At 41.2% G+C, this 13,589-nt stretch overlaps 2 non-coding genes across 2 annotated transcripts; one reads left to right on the top strand and one right to left on the bottom strand.

Moving 5' to 3' along the window:
* Positions 1-3,636: 3,636 nt before the first annotated feature.
* trnah-gug (transfer RNA histidin (anticodon GUG)) lies at positions 3,637-3,708 on the bottom strand. Its single transcript has one exon. It is a non-coding gene; the product is annotated as a tRNA-His (tRNA).
* Positions 3,709-3,811: 103 nt separating this feature from the next.
* Positions 3,812-3,885, top strand: trnat-agu (transfer RNA threonine (anticodon AGU)). Its single transcript has one exon. It is a non-coding gene; the product is annotated as a tRNA-Thr (tRNA).
* Positions 3,886-13,589: the final 9,704 nt, after the last annotated feature.

The following is a 13,589-nucleotide window of genomic DNA, read 5'->3' as shown; positions in this document are numbered from 1 at the left end:
AGATACTGAGGTCAGTGGGCAATTCAAGAAATAAAGCCAAGCAAACTGAAAGGAATCTGTAATACCTCACCTTCGGAGCTCATCAGAGGAGCATATCAGCAGAAAAGTAATGTGCAGTTAGTTGATTTGGTCATTGTTGCAAACAGTGCCAAGGTTGTGGGTTTAATCCAAATAGTGGCTGTTTTCACAGATGTGCTGCTTTGAATGTGGCGAAAGAAATTTGATCTTGACTTGGCTGAAAGTGCAGATGATTCGGCTGGTTTGCAAGATGACAAGAAAGTTTTTCTCTGTAAAATGCGAGCACGGGGACAGTGGGTGTTTTGGAGAATGCGGGCATCGATCCCACTAGCTGTCTCAGCTGACTTTGCACTTGAGCGAGAGTTAGAATTTCATAGTGGATGGTGGGAATATGACAACCCTGTTGAAAAATGTGAGTTGGAGATACTGAGGTCAGTCAGCAATTCAAGAAATAAAGAAAAACAAAGTGAAAGGAATCTGTGATAGCTAACCTTCGGAGCTCATCAGAGGAGCATATCAGTAAACGCTGTCTAAGCACACTAGCGAGAATTAGAATTTTAGATTTGATGCTAGTATGATCTTTTATTGCCATGATGGAGTTTGTGGAGGAAATGCAGCTTTTGCTAATTAGACCTGTTGCCCTGGAACAGAGTAAATATCCACCATGTTGCACTGTGTGCAGGAGGAGAACCTGAAGACGGTGCTGATGAACATGACCAGTGCCTCGGTGCAGACTAACAATGTGGGAACCAAGCAGGCAGACACCGTCTACTTCTTGGCCATAACACCCCAATTGGTGACGGAGGTGGTCAAAGCTGAGAGTCCGGATGGCATCCTGCTCTCCATCGGCGGACAAATGGCACTCAACTGTGGTGAGACCTGTTCTGAATTATATCTCTACATGTGTAGATATAGAGTGACAGCTACAATTATCAACAGTACATAATTACTGACACCTTTTCAGATTTACCAATTGAAAACAATTTTACAAAGGTGAGTTTCAGTTCCAACAGTTTTTATTGGTTAATTAATCAACCGGAAGACACCCCTCACCCTTTGATCTTGTCGTCTGATGACACAGCTCGTTATCTGAGATGGAATTTTTTTTTAGCACGATGAGCAAGTTGAGGAAAACCTGGATGCTATCATTGCATGTAAGTATGGTGGAAAGATCATGGACATGTTTTTACTTATCAAATTCACCGATATTTCATGATATCCTTGTCGAAACCTAGTTTGTTTCTTACTCCTTCATTTGACAGTCGGCATTTTGTATCTTATCACGCGTTTGAGAAGTCATGTGAGGTGTTGATCATCGTGATCACTTTCACCGGTGTCCACCATTATCGACACCTTGTGGAATTAAGTGACATTTACAACTGTTATGGATCGATCTTTGTGTAGCATTGTTGAAGCAGATGAAGTACTTTAAAAAATATATAAGTGCTGTGATTTATCATAATTTTTTCCTGATTCATAACAGAATGGAATGCTTAGAGAGTATTTGGAATCTGATTGAAATAAATAGAATTCGACCAAAATCAAATTCCTAGTATATATATATATATATATATATATATATATATATATATATATATATATATGTATGTATGTATGTATTATAAATTACATGCTTGAAATATTCAGGTTTTTCTATTCCATTTAGAATTTTTTTTTGCAGTTTGTTGTAAATATCTACCATATATTACAATATCAGACATTTTATATTTTTAGATATAGAAATATAAAGTTTTGGTTCGAGAACTGACATGCGACCTTTTACCTGGATTTTCATGTGGTTATAATATCAATTGCCTGTTGACATTTATTGGCAAACTACAAACCTAGAAATTAATACAAACGACAATGAGTGATTTAACAAAATTTAATGTACAAAAGTACTTAGAAAGTGGGTAGAAAGTGGAACAAAAAGATTTTCTGACACAGGTTAAACATTATCAGTTCATTTGTTTACAACCATTAGGATTACTTCCTCATTTACCTAAGCACTGACTTCGATATATTTATATAAAACATATTTTGGACTTAATACAAGTCTATATAAAAAATTAAATAAAAACTGTTTTGTTAACTTAATTCCACATACCATTTAAAAAATAATTCTCATCTCAATGTCAATAATTGTGGAACAGTGTCGATAACTGTGGAACGGTGTCACATCATCTGACATGCTAAGTAATCGGGAATCAACTTATTTTTTTCCAGTGTAAGTTTGAGTGACTATTCATGCACAATTTATTTATTGAAAGTCTCTTCTACTTTTGCAATGGCCAAAAGATCATTAAGGTGTCGATGATTGTAGCCGCAGGTCTAGTTCTGGATACTTAAACTTACGACCTACGATACCCTGTGGTAGGAGTGGTGCTGTTTCAGATTGGCATGCTGCAGCAGTACAATGTGAAGGTTTTGGGCACACCTGTAGAGGCCATCATTGCCACAGAGGACAGACAGCTGTTTGCTAACAAGCTGAAGGAGATCGATGAGAGGATCGTCCCCAGTGTGGCTGTGGAGTCAGTGAGCCCTGCTCTTCTCTCGTTACACTCCACACATGTATATCCAATATCCAGCACACGATATTCCCAGTCACCCGCTTTTAAAGGCCTATATAGATCAAATGGGTGTGCTTTTATACGAATATTTGCATGTGTAACATTATTTATGATAATATTTACTCAGCATGTAATGATATATTGCAATGATAAATCATGATACATATTTATGACAATTTGAATAAATGAATTACAAAACAATGTCAACTGTGAACTACTACTCACTTACATATACCCTCACTCTCGCTTATATCAGAATACAAGCAATTGAAGGAATAGGACACTTATTATGAATGTTGACTTCAACAAATAATTAACCCTGAAACAAGTAAGTAAAGAGCAGTGTTCAACCCAGGTATTTCAAATAGCATCCTGGTAAACCGTCATTTTGAAATAGCACTTTGCTTCTTGAAATAGCGTCTAAATCCACCCTATAAATTTCATAAATACATTCAGTCGGTAAACAGATAGTCGATGTGCGACAGACTTGAAAACAGTATACACAGTATAGAACACCAAGCTGAAGTTTGGTACTAAGTGACTATGATTTGTGGTTGCTGAGAAAAAGGGTGTTTCGGATGGACGGAGATACAGACGGACGGACAGAGGTAAACCAGTATATCCCCACTTCTTTGGAGTGGGGGTATAAAAAAATGAATTGTAATTATCAGGCTGTGTAATCACAAAGATAGATAGATAGCTCCCAAGCTGGGAATTTTTGTTGCAGCAGCAAGTTATCAAATATGGGAAATGAAAAAGACACACTGTGCAACATAAAATAGAATTAAAAAAAGAACAAGCTGACTTTGCAATATACAGATAAAAATGTAACAATAAAAAATAGCTATATATGCACTTTGTACATGTGACTGTGCATTAATAGTGCTAAAATCAAGAATTGTGATGAATGAAGATAAAAACTGTGCAAAAGTGTCAGTATTGAACGGAAGACAAATAAATAAATAAAAACAAATCAACTCTAACAGTGCAAATGACTAATGACAGTAAACCCAAAATTTTGCCTCTTCAGGTAGCTTTTTATCACCTTTGCCATGACCCGGTTTCGAACCGGGGTTGCTGCAGCCACAATGCAGAGTACTAACCACTATACGATCATGGCAAACTACACGAGTAATTAGACACTTACTTTCAAGACCATACCACTCATAATTTTCAAGTTCTGCTCCGGAAACAAAACTTCCCCCTCAGACTAGCATAGCTATGGTCTCCATAGCTCAGTGGTAAGAGCCCTGGTCTAGTAAACCAGGGGTTGTGAGTTCAATCCTCACTAGAGCCTGTAAGGGATATTTTGAAGGTGGAAAGATGATCCAGATAAAAGAGGGGATATTGAGAACACTGACACCAGAAGGTGAGCAAGTACTACTCATGATTTCTCATCACCTGAAGACCACTTTCTGCTGGTGAGAATGGCCCCAGATGGACAGTTTGAAGATCAGTGAGATCACTGTGGATGAGATTGAGGACCTGAAGGTGTCCTTGGTGTGCAATTTCTGCAAAGTGCTATGCACTCAAGTCTCCATCAATGCACATAGTCAGGTGGTATTTGGAGGCTATTTTGCAAAATTTACCAAGTCTTGTTTTTGGTAATAGTATACAAGTTCAGATATAAATTCATAAATCTGGACTTCTTGTAATGTTTGTAGGCTGCTGTTTCATAGTTAATTATGCAGGGGAACTTTGTGCATAAAAAGATCCCTGAAACCACATGTACGAAATTGGTATAAAAGTATTACATCATTAATATGCAATTATTATATCCATAATAGCGGAGCTCCCAGCGGAGCACCATACCTAAGAAAAAATGGTAAACCCATCGAGTCGATTTTTTGTGACACGTGATGTCATTTGCGCCAATACCTTCTTTTATGTCCCCACGGACTCTATACAGGGGCGCAGATAGGATTTTTGAACTGGGGGGACTGAGCTGTCAGCAAATGATTCCATTTTGTGTGTGTATATATATAATGTGTGTGTGTGTGTGTGTGTGTGTGTGTATATATATATATATATATATATAAAAAAATTAAAAAATCTCCTTCTCACCCCCGGCGGGGGGGTGGTATCCATGTCATCCTCAAGCTCGGGTCCTCTACCAGAGGCCTGGGAGTTTGAGGGTTCTGCGCAGTATCTTCGATGTTCCTAGGACTGCGCTCTTCTGGACTGAGGCTTCAGATGTTGTTCCTGGGATTTGCTGGAGCCACTCTCCCAGTTTGGGGGTTACTGCCCCAAGTGCCCCCACTACCACGGGGACCACGCAACCCTTGACCTTCCACATCTGTTCCAGCTGCTCTTTCAACCCTTGATACTTCTCAAGTTTCTCATGTTCCTTCTTCCTGATGTTGGCGTCAGCTGGGATCGCCACATCTATCACCACCACCCTCTTCTGCTCTTTGTCCACCACCACTATGTCCGGTTGGTTAGCCAGGATCTGTTTGTCAGTCTGGAAGCTGAAGTCCCACAGAATCTTGGCCCTGTTGTTCTCAGCCACCTTCTGTGGTATGGCCCATTGGGACTTGGGTATTTCTATTCCATACTGGTTGCAGATGTTCCTGTATACTATCCCAGCCACTTGGTTGTGCCTCTCCATGTACGCTGATCCAGCTAGCATCTTACACCCTGCTACTATGTGCTGGACTGTTTCAGGGGCTTCTTTGCACAGTCTGCATCTTGGGTCTGATCTACTCTGGTAGATCCTGGCCTCTATGGCTCTTGTGCTTATGGCCTGTTCTTGTGCTGCCATGATTAGTGCCTCTGTGCTGTCTGTCAGTCCTGCATTATCCAGCCACTGGTAGGATTTCTTGATATCAGCCACTTCCTCTATCTGACGGTGGTACATGCCATGTAGGGGTTTGTCTCTCCAGGTTGTCTGTTCCTCCTCCTCCTCTGCACTCTCTTCAGGGTTCTGCTGCCTGAGACATTCACTTAGCAGTTCATCCTTTGGGGCCATCTTTCTGATGTATTCTCGGATTTTCGATGTTTCATCCTGGACCGTGGTCTTGACGCTCACTAGCCCTCGGCCTCCCTCTTTCCGCTTAGTGTATAGTCTCAGCGTGCTGGACTTGGGGTGGAACCCTCCATGCATGGTGAGGAGCTTTCTAGTCTTGATATCTGTGGCTTCTATCTCCTCCTTTGGCCAGTTTATGATACCAGCGGGGTATCTGATGACTGGTAGTGCGTACATGTTGATGGCTCGGACCTTGTTTTTACCATTCAGCTGACTTTTCAGGACCTGCCTTACTCTCTGGAGGTATTTGGCTGTGGTTGACTTCCTTGTGGCCTCTTCATGGTTTCCATTAGCCTGTGGGATGCCAAGGTACTTGTAGCTGTCTTGGATATCACCTATGTTGCCCTCTGGTAGGTCAATCCCTTCAGTCCGGATCATCTTGCCTCTCTTTGAGACCATCCGGCCACACTTGTCCAATCCGAATGACATCCCTATGTCATCGCTGTAGATCCGGGTGGTGTGGATCAGCGAGTCTATTTCTCGCTCGTTCCTGGCATACAGCTTGATGTCATCCATGTAGAGCAGGTGGCTGATTGTTGCCCCACTACGGAATCGGTACCCGTAGCCGCTCTTCGTGATGATCTGACTGAGGGGGTTCAGGCCTATGCAGAACAGCAGTGGTGATAGCGCATCTCCTTGGTATATGCCGCACTTGATGCTGACTTGGGCAATGGGTTTTGAGTTGGCCTCTAGGGTTGTCTTCCACATTTCCATTGAGTTCTGTATGAAGGTCCTTAGGTTCCTGTTGATCTTATACAGTTCCAGACATTCCAGTATCCATGTGTGTGGCATTGAGTCATAGGCTTTCTTGTAGTCAATCCAGGCAGTGCACAGGTTGGTCTGTCTCTTCTTACAGTCTCGGGCGACTGTTCTATCGGCCAGTAGCTGGTGCTTGGCTCCTCTGGTGTTACTGCCAATTCCTTTCTGTGCCTCGCTCATGTATTGAGCCACATGCTTACTCATTTTTGCCGCAATGATGCCTGACAGGGCCTTCCATGTTGTGCAGAGACAGGTAATTGGCCGGTAGTTGGATGGGATGGGTCCCTTCTGGGGGTCCTTCATGATTAGGACTGTCCTGCCTTGGGTTAGCCATTCTGGGTGGGTTCCATCCCTCAGCAGCTGGTTCATCTGTGCTGCTAGGCGTTCATGGAGTGCAGTTAGCTTCTTCAGCCAGTACGTATGGATCATATCGGGGCCTGGTGCTGTCCAGCTCTTCATCTTTGACACTCTTTCTTGGACGTCTGCCATTGAGATGGTTACTGGTTCTTGTTCTGGGAGGTTGCTGTGGTCAGCTCTTAGGTCCACTAACCATTGGGCATCGGTGTTGTGTGATGCCTTTCTTTCCCATATGTCTTTCCAGTATTTTTCCACCTCAGCTCTTGGTGGGTCTGACGGGTTGTTGTTCCCCTGCCATTGAGAGTACACCTTGGCTGGTTCAGTGGAGAACAGCTTGTTTATTCTCCTGGCCTCTCCTTCCTTGGTGTATCTCCTCAACCGGGTGGCCAGAGCTGTTAGTCGCTGTTTGGCAGTTTCGAGTGCCTCTGGTACGGAGAGCGAGTTGTACTTCCTGGGCGCCCCTTTATTCACCATGTTCCCTTTCTGTAGTTCAGCTAGCTGGCTAACTTCTCTCCTTGCTGCCTTTATCTTGGCCTCTAATCATCTCTTCCATGGTGGATACTGTTTGTTATGTCCCGAGCCCACCTTGTGTCCAAGCATCTCCATGATTACTGTTGCTGTACTGTGTATCAGCTTGTTGGTCTCAGTGATGGTTCTTGTGGAGATTGTCTTCAGAGCAGCATTCACATCTACTAGTAGATCTTCTGAAGGTACTTGGCAACTCAGCTTCGGTATTTGTCGGGGGCTCCAGGTTTCCAGGTTTCCAGTTGGGTCACGATCTTCCTTCTCAGGTCAGCAGCTCTTGTGTTGAGGCTGTTAGCTGTTGGGGCTTGGTACCCAATCTCTGGTTGTGGGGATGATGACATCTCCCCACTGACCTGTCTTCCTGGCTCCCCCTTGCCGTAGCATCGTTGTTGTATTTCATTAATCTCTAGTTGTGATAGCAGATTTCGATTATGGATGTTGGAACACTGGGCTAATAGCTGTTTCTTTGTTAGCCTTGATTGTGGGTTTCGAAGTATCCAATGGTCCCACATTCTCTGCATGTATCCCCTCTCTCTGGGATTGCTTGTATAGTAGCATTCTAGCAAATCCGTATTTTCTGTCCTCGTCCATCAATGTCTTGTTCCAGTAGCCCATTTCTCATCAGTTTGCCCTGGTTCCCTAGCAACTGACGCAGACCTTGTTGACCCTTGTTGCCTGTATGACTCTATCAGTTATGTTTTCACTCATTCCTGAGGTAGGCTGATATATCATGAGGGGTTTTGCCTAAGGACCCTTACTGGATGATGTTTTGCCCTGACCGGGATTCGAACCCCGATCTCCTGCGTCGTAGTCAGTGAGCATTACCACTGTACTATCCAGCTGATACACACATATATATATATACACACATATATATATATATACACTACCATTCAAAAGTTTGGGGTCACTTTGAAATGTCCTTATTTTTGAAAGAAAAGCACTGTTCTTTTCAATGAAGATCACTTTAAACTAATCAGAAATACACTCTATACATTGCTAATGTGGTAAATGACTATTCTAGCTGCAAATGTCTGGGTTTTGGTGCAATATCTCCATAGGTGTATAGAGGCCCATTTCCAGCAACTCTCACTCCAGTGGTACAATGGTACAATGTGTTTGCTCATTGCCTCAGAAGGCTAATGGATGATTAGAAAACCCTTGTACAATCATGTTAGCACAGCTGAAAACAGTTGAGCTCTTTAGAGAAGCTATAAAACTGACCTTCCTTTGAGCAGATTGAGTTTCTGGAGCATCACATTTGTGGGGTCGATTAAATGGCCAGAAAAATGTCTTGACTATATTTTCTATTCATTTTACAACTTATGGTGGTAAATAAAAGTGTGACTTTTCATGGAAAACACAAAATTGTCTGGGTGACCCCAAACTTTTGAACGGTAGTGTGTATACATGTTATTTCACCTCCCTCACTGCCATCACCAGGAACTACCTGCAGGCCAGGACAATGATAACATTTTAACATAGCCTATGGAAATCCAAAGTTTACACATTATCATCACGCACAGAAATTGCAAAACTGCAAAACTAGTTTTAAAACTGCTAAGTTCCAACTGTTAAACATAGCGAGAGGCTGGGCTACGTGTGTGTGTGTAAAGTGTAAACCAGTGCATCCTGACTTTCTAACTATGCCTGTGTGTTGCGTGAGCGGCAGTCAGTCAACAACTCTTCGCAAAGTTTCCTTATGAAACAATATGCTCGCTGAAATTATGGCAGGGAACGCCAGATTAAACATTAAAACTGCCTTCTGAGCACTGTATCTACAGGCTACCACCGAAAGAAGGAGGCTACCAGAAAGGCATCTCTACTCCGTACGATTTTACTTTCACTACGACATTACTTTGAACAGACTATCAAAAAATTGCAAGGTGATATGATAAAGTAAGGCACAGTTTACTTACAGTTGTTTTTTTTTTTTTGAAAAAAATGATGCAATCGTTTTCTGCCTTTTGGCACCCTTCATCATGCCGTGTTGGGGTCCTGAACTAGGAGGCGCTGTCCCCGATATGCCTGTCAAACTTGTTGTGGGTAACCATAGCAACCAAGCTCGAGTTCGCAACCTGTGCAGTCTGCGCAGTTGCAACTATGTATATACTGCTGTGCACCTCAATAAACCGAATGGTAATTAGTCTTTTGATTTTTCCGTGAGGTTTGCCTTATGCAAAGAAAGACAGCATAGACATTTTTTCCTCCCTATAAGTGGGGGGGACCGAACGAGGTGAATTTAAATCTGGGTGGGACGAATCCCCCCCGTCCCCCCCTCTATCTGCGCCCGTGACTCTATACTATTCTCTGCAGTGGTGTGCGTTCTTGATACCAATTCTTTTGAAAAAGACATCTTCAAATCCGTCCTCAATCTTTGGTTGGTTGTCTGAGAATGATTTAGAACCTATAGCCACAGAGAAAGAGGCGGACGAATACACAAGCCAAGTCACTCATGAAAAAGAAGAGCAACAACTGCACCAGCTGTTTTCTGGAACCCGGGAAGTTAATACATGGTACAAATCATAGTTTGCTAATTTTTTTTAACTGATTTGGTGTTCAGCTTTCACAGTTATGATACAGCAGTGTCTCTTTGTAATTGTGACCTTTGTAAGCTCACTTGCTCAGCAGAAGGCTCAATAATGGCAGTAAATAGACACTTACTCTCACTTTACAGTGCTGGAGCTGCAGGAGCAGGTGGCGCACAACAGGCAGGAATTTGTTCGGATTCACCTCCAAAACTAAGTTGCTCATAAAACTACCAACCTTTTCTGGTTCTAACAGAACCAATTAGGACCATATAAGTACACAATTTTCAGTGGACCTTTGCCACTTGATTTCCTTGTGTGCAGGAAAAGTGATTCAGTCACATTAATTGCAAAATTATGATTGTTTGTTGTACTTTAGTCAATATTTCTCCATCCTTGATAGCCTTTCATTAAGAAATTTGAGTAAGTTCAGCAATTTCTTGCTAATTATGATAGTGGACAGCTTGATCTGACTATCCTCGGTATCACAACATTTGCTACGGAATTTGTCTCACATGCAAAGAGAATTTAATTATAGCCCTGGTTGAACAGAGCAAAATCAGTAAAGCTAGAGAGAGTTTCTGAAGAAAGCAAAAGTAACATGAACCTGCTTTCCTCCACACATCTCATGCAACCATCTCAAACGTTGACACTTTATTTTGGCCTGTTGGTCTAGGGCAGGGGTGGGGAACGTTTTTCCTATCAAGGGCCATTTCGAGTTTTATAACATCCTGTGGGGGCCAAACTAAATGTTTTAACCCATAACCTCTGCTGAAAATTTTAAGATGCAGCCCATTTATTTTAGCTTTCTTTCATGCTATTCAAATAAAGCAACTTTATTGTTGTAACTTTCTCTTTTATCCCTTTTTAATCTTCCCATTTTCTTTTTAAATTTTATCCACCTCTTATTGTTTTAATGCTCTGTTTTTAGTCTTATGTTCTTATTGATTTTATATGTCCTGATGTAAAGCACTTTGAGCATTTTATGTAATGAAGATGCTACAATATAATAATATTTTACCAATTTTTATTATTACATGTGGCCGATCTAATGTGAAGGCTGGAACTGTTTCTCTTTGGCGAGGCATCTGATGTCAGATGGTAGAGATGACGATGCTACTCGCAGCTGATTTTCCAGGTTTGGGTCAGTCAGTCTTGAGCGGAACCGATTCTTTGCAAGGGTCAGTTTTGAGAAGAACTGCTCACAGCAGTAGGTTCTCCCAAACAGTGATGCAAAGCAGAGGAAGGTTGTTGTACCTAGCTTTGAGCTCATTGTTGCTTTGCAGCTCAGTGATTTTGTGCTGTTGGTTGTCAGGCACATCAGCTGGTTCCACATTGAGTGGTGTTGCAAATATGTTCAGGTCCTTCTTGTAACTTCTCATCAGCTGGAACCTCTCTCCAAAGGCCTGGAGTAGTTTTGCACACTCCCCAGCATATTCAGATGTCACAGCAGGCTTTTGTTCTTGCAAAGTAGGAAAGTGCACAGTGTTTCCCCTTTCCAGTTGCACTTGTCACAGCTTCAGTTTAGCTTCAAATGATTTCGCATTTGAAAACAGTGAGCTGAAAAGCTGGTTGGGACCTTGGAGCTTAACATTCAGTTCTGAGAGGTACTTGGTGATGTCCACCATGAAGGCCAAATCACACAGCCACTTGCTATCACTGAGTTCTGTGACTGGTTTGCCCTTCATCTCCATGAACTGCTTTACTTCTTCCCTCAAGTTGTAGAAGCGTGCAAGCATATCTGCACGACTCAGCCACCACACCTCACAATGGTAAACCAGGTCTCAAAATTAAAACAAAAAAGGCTTTAAATATTTCACTTTACATGTAATGAATATAGAATATATGAAAGTTTACCTTTTTGAATTAAATTATGAAAAAAGGAACTTTTTCATGGTATTCTAATTTTTTGAGATTCACTAGTATATATATGATCAAAATCTTTGTCTCTCTCTCACACACACACACACACACACACACACACAATGTTAGATGTGCAGGAGAGATGCATGAGGTCGTTGCAGTGCAGTTCGAGGACAAAGCTACACACTGGTGTCGGCTCTACTCTCCCGTTTGCTGCCCTATGTTTGGTCTGTCGGGGATCCTGGAGGCGGTGAACCAACCATCGGTGGTTGCTGTGTCTGTATCGGGCCCCTGCCTGCTTTGCAGGTGGCTGGTGGGATGATGGGGTTTTTGCACTATCTTTTACTGTTCTTTTGTATTGTGATCATTGTGTAGGTTTTGTCATTGCTCTTTTCTTTCTATTGTCCCTGTTGTTCTAATTTTTGTATCCCCTTGTTTCTTATGCGGTCTGTCATTCATGTGGGAATTTTTTTTTTTAACTTTTTTGTATGTCACATAGTTCTGTGTGTGTTCCATATGTTTTTTCAAAGTTTTGGTGTCTTCAGTATTGTTCTGCGGTGTAGAAAATGGTAATAGAAAAAAACTGATACAAATCACTGATACTGTATAAATCACTTAAGGATTTAATTTGCACTTTTGAAAATCTACCTGTTCATTTGGTTCTTTGCACATCTTGTGTTCATTGTTTGTGCACTGTTGTCTTTGTCTATTGTCTTTGTTTTGTTGTGCTGTATAGCTTTTGTGTTGGTATAATTAAAAAACATAGATTGTCAAAAAAAAACCTGAAAAAAGAATATAAACCTCAAATATCCAAACTCGCTTTTAACAGAAGTCATCAAGGAATCACTGAACATTTTTGTGAAACAGTATTTTTTCATTGAAAAACTGTCATTAAACATAAGAAGTACATTAAAAGGATGACTTAAAATCCAACAATCAAGACAATGATGGAATCAGTTTTCATGCTCTCATTATGTTAAAGAAGAGTATTGCTTATGGATCCTCTCAGAAATGAAAGTTCGTATGAACAGAACTGGTAACTGGTGCCAATGTTCGGCTGTTACCAATGTTGATGAAAGATTTTCTCCCATCGTTTAGTCTTTGTTCGCAGAAATATTTTTACAAGCCTTGAGACATATTGAAGCATTTAAGAATAATTCACAAATAAACAGTTTATTATAAAAAGAGGAAACATTGAAAGTAAATTGCACACAAGCATGACAATTTTCTCATTTTTAAGGAAATATACAAAAGGTATAATTTTATATTATGTGTAATAGCTGTTCCTATTTGTACTGTGTATCCACCAGGCTAATATATATCAGAAATTCTTAATAATGACTTCATTTCACTAAAACACACCTCACTGTGTAAAATCACTGTGGATTACAAAAAGCTAACACACAAATATCATTGTAAAATTCAGACACTGCAGGATCTTGACTTTAGAAAGTGGGATGTATATGAATTTATTGAAAACTTGTTTAGTGCTTTTAGCAAGGATATAGCAACTCACAGCAACTCTTTACAACCATGGTGAGCAGAAAAGCAGCTCAGCAATCAACAGCAGAAGACCACACTGGGTTCCACTCCTGCAGCCAAGAACAGGAATCTTCAAATCAAGAACAAGCTCCGATTACACTGGCAGGTGAGTGTATATTTTTATTGACCTCTCAAACCATCCATTGATTTATTTTTAACTGATTATCATTGGTATTATATCATCCCGAATTGTGTAACCTTAGCAGTTGATCAGCCTTCAGTATAATATAACTGTGTGAAAGTTTTTGTACAGTGCAGCTGGATTTCCTGTCACTGTGGGCTGCAGAGCGCAGTAGTATAGTGCAGAGTCTGATACAGCAGCAGAGGAGATGAGCAGACCCACTTTTTTATTCTTTTCATCCACTTCAGCAGAGAGACGTGGTGGGATTGAGTCACTTTTAT

Source organism: Neoarius graeffei, chromosome 1 (assembly GCF_027579695.1).
Source record: "Neoarius graeffei isolate fNeoGra1 chromosome 1, fNeoGra1.pri, whole genome shotgun sequence".
Lineage (NCBI taxonomy): Eukaryota > Metazoa > Chordata > Actinopteri > Siluriformes > Ariidae > Neoarius > Neoarius graeffei.
Note: the sequence above shows the minus strand (reverse complement) of the source record. Positions and strands in the feature narration are given on the sequence as shown.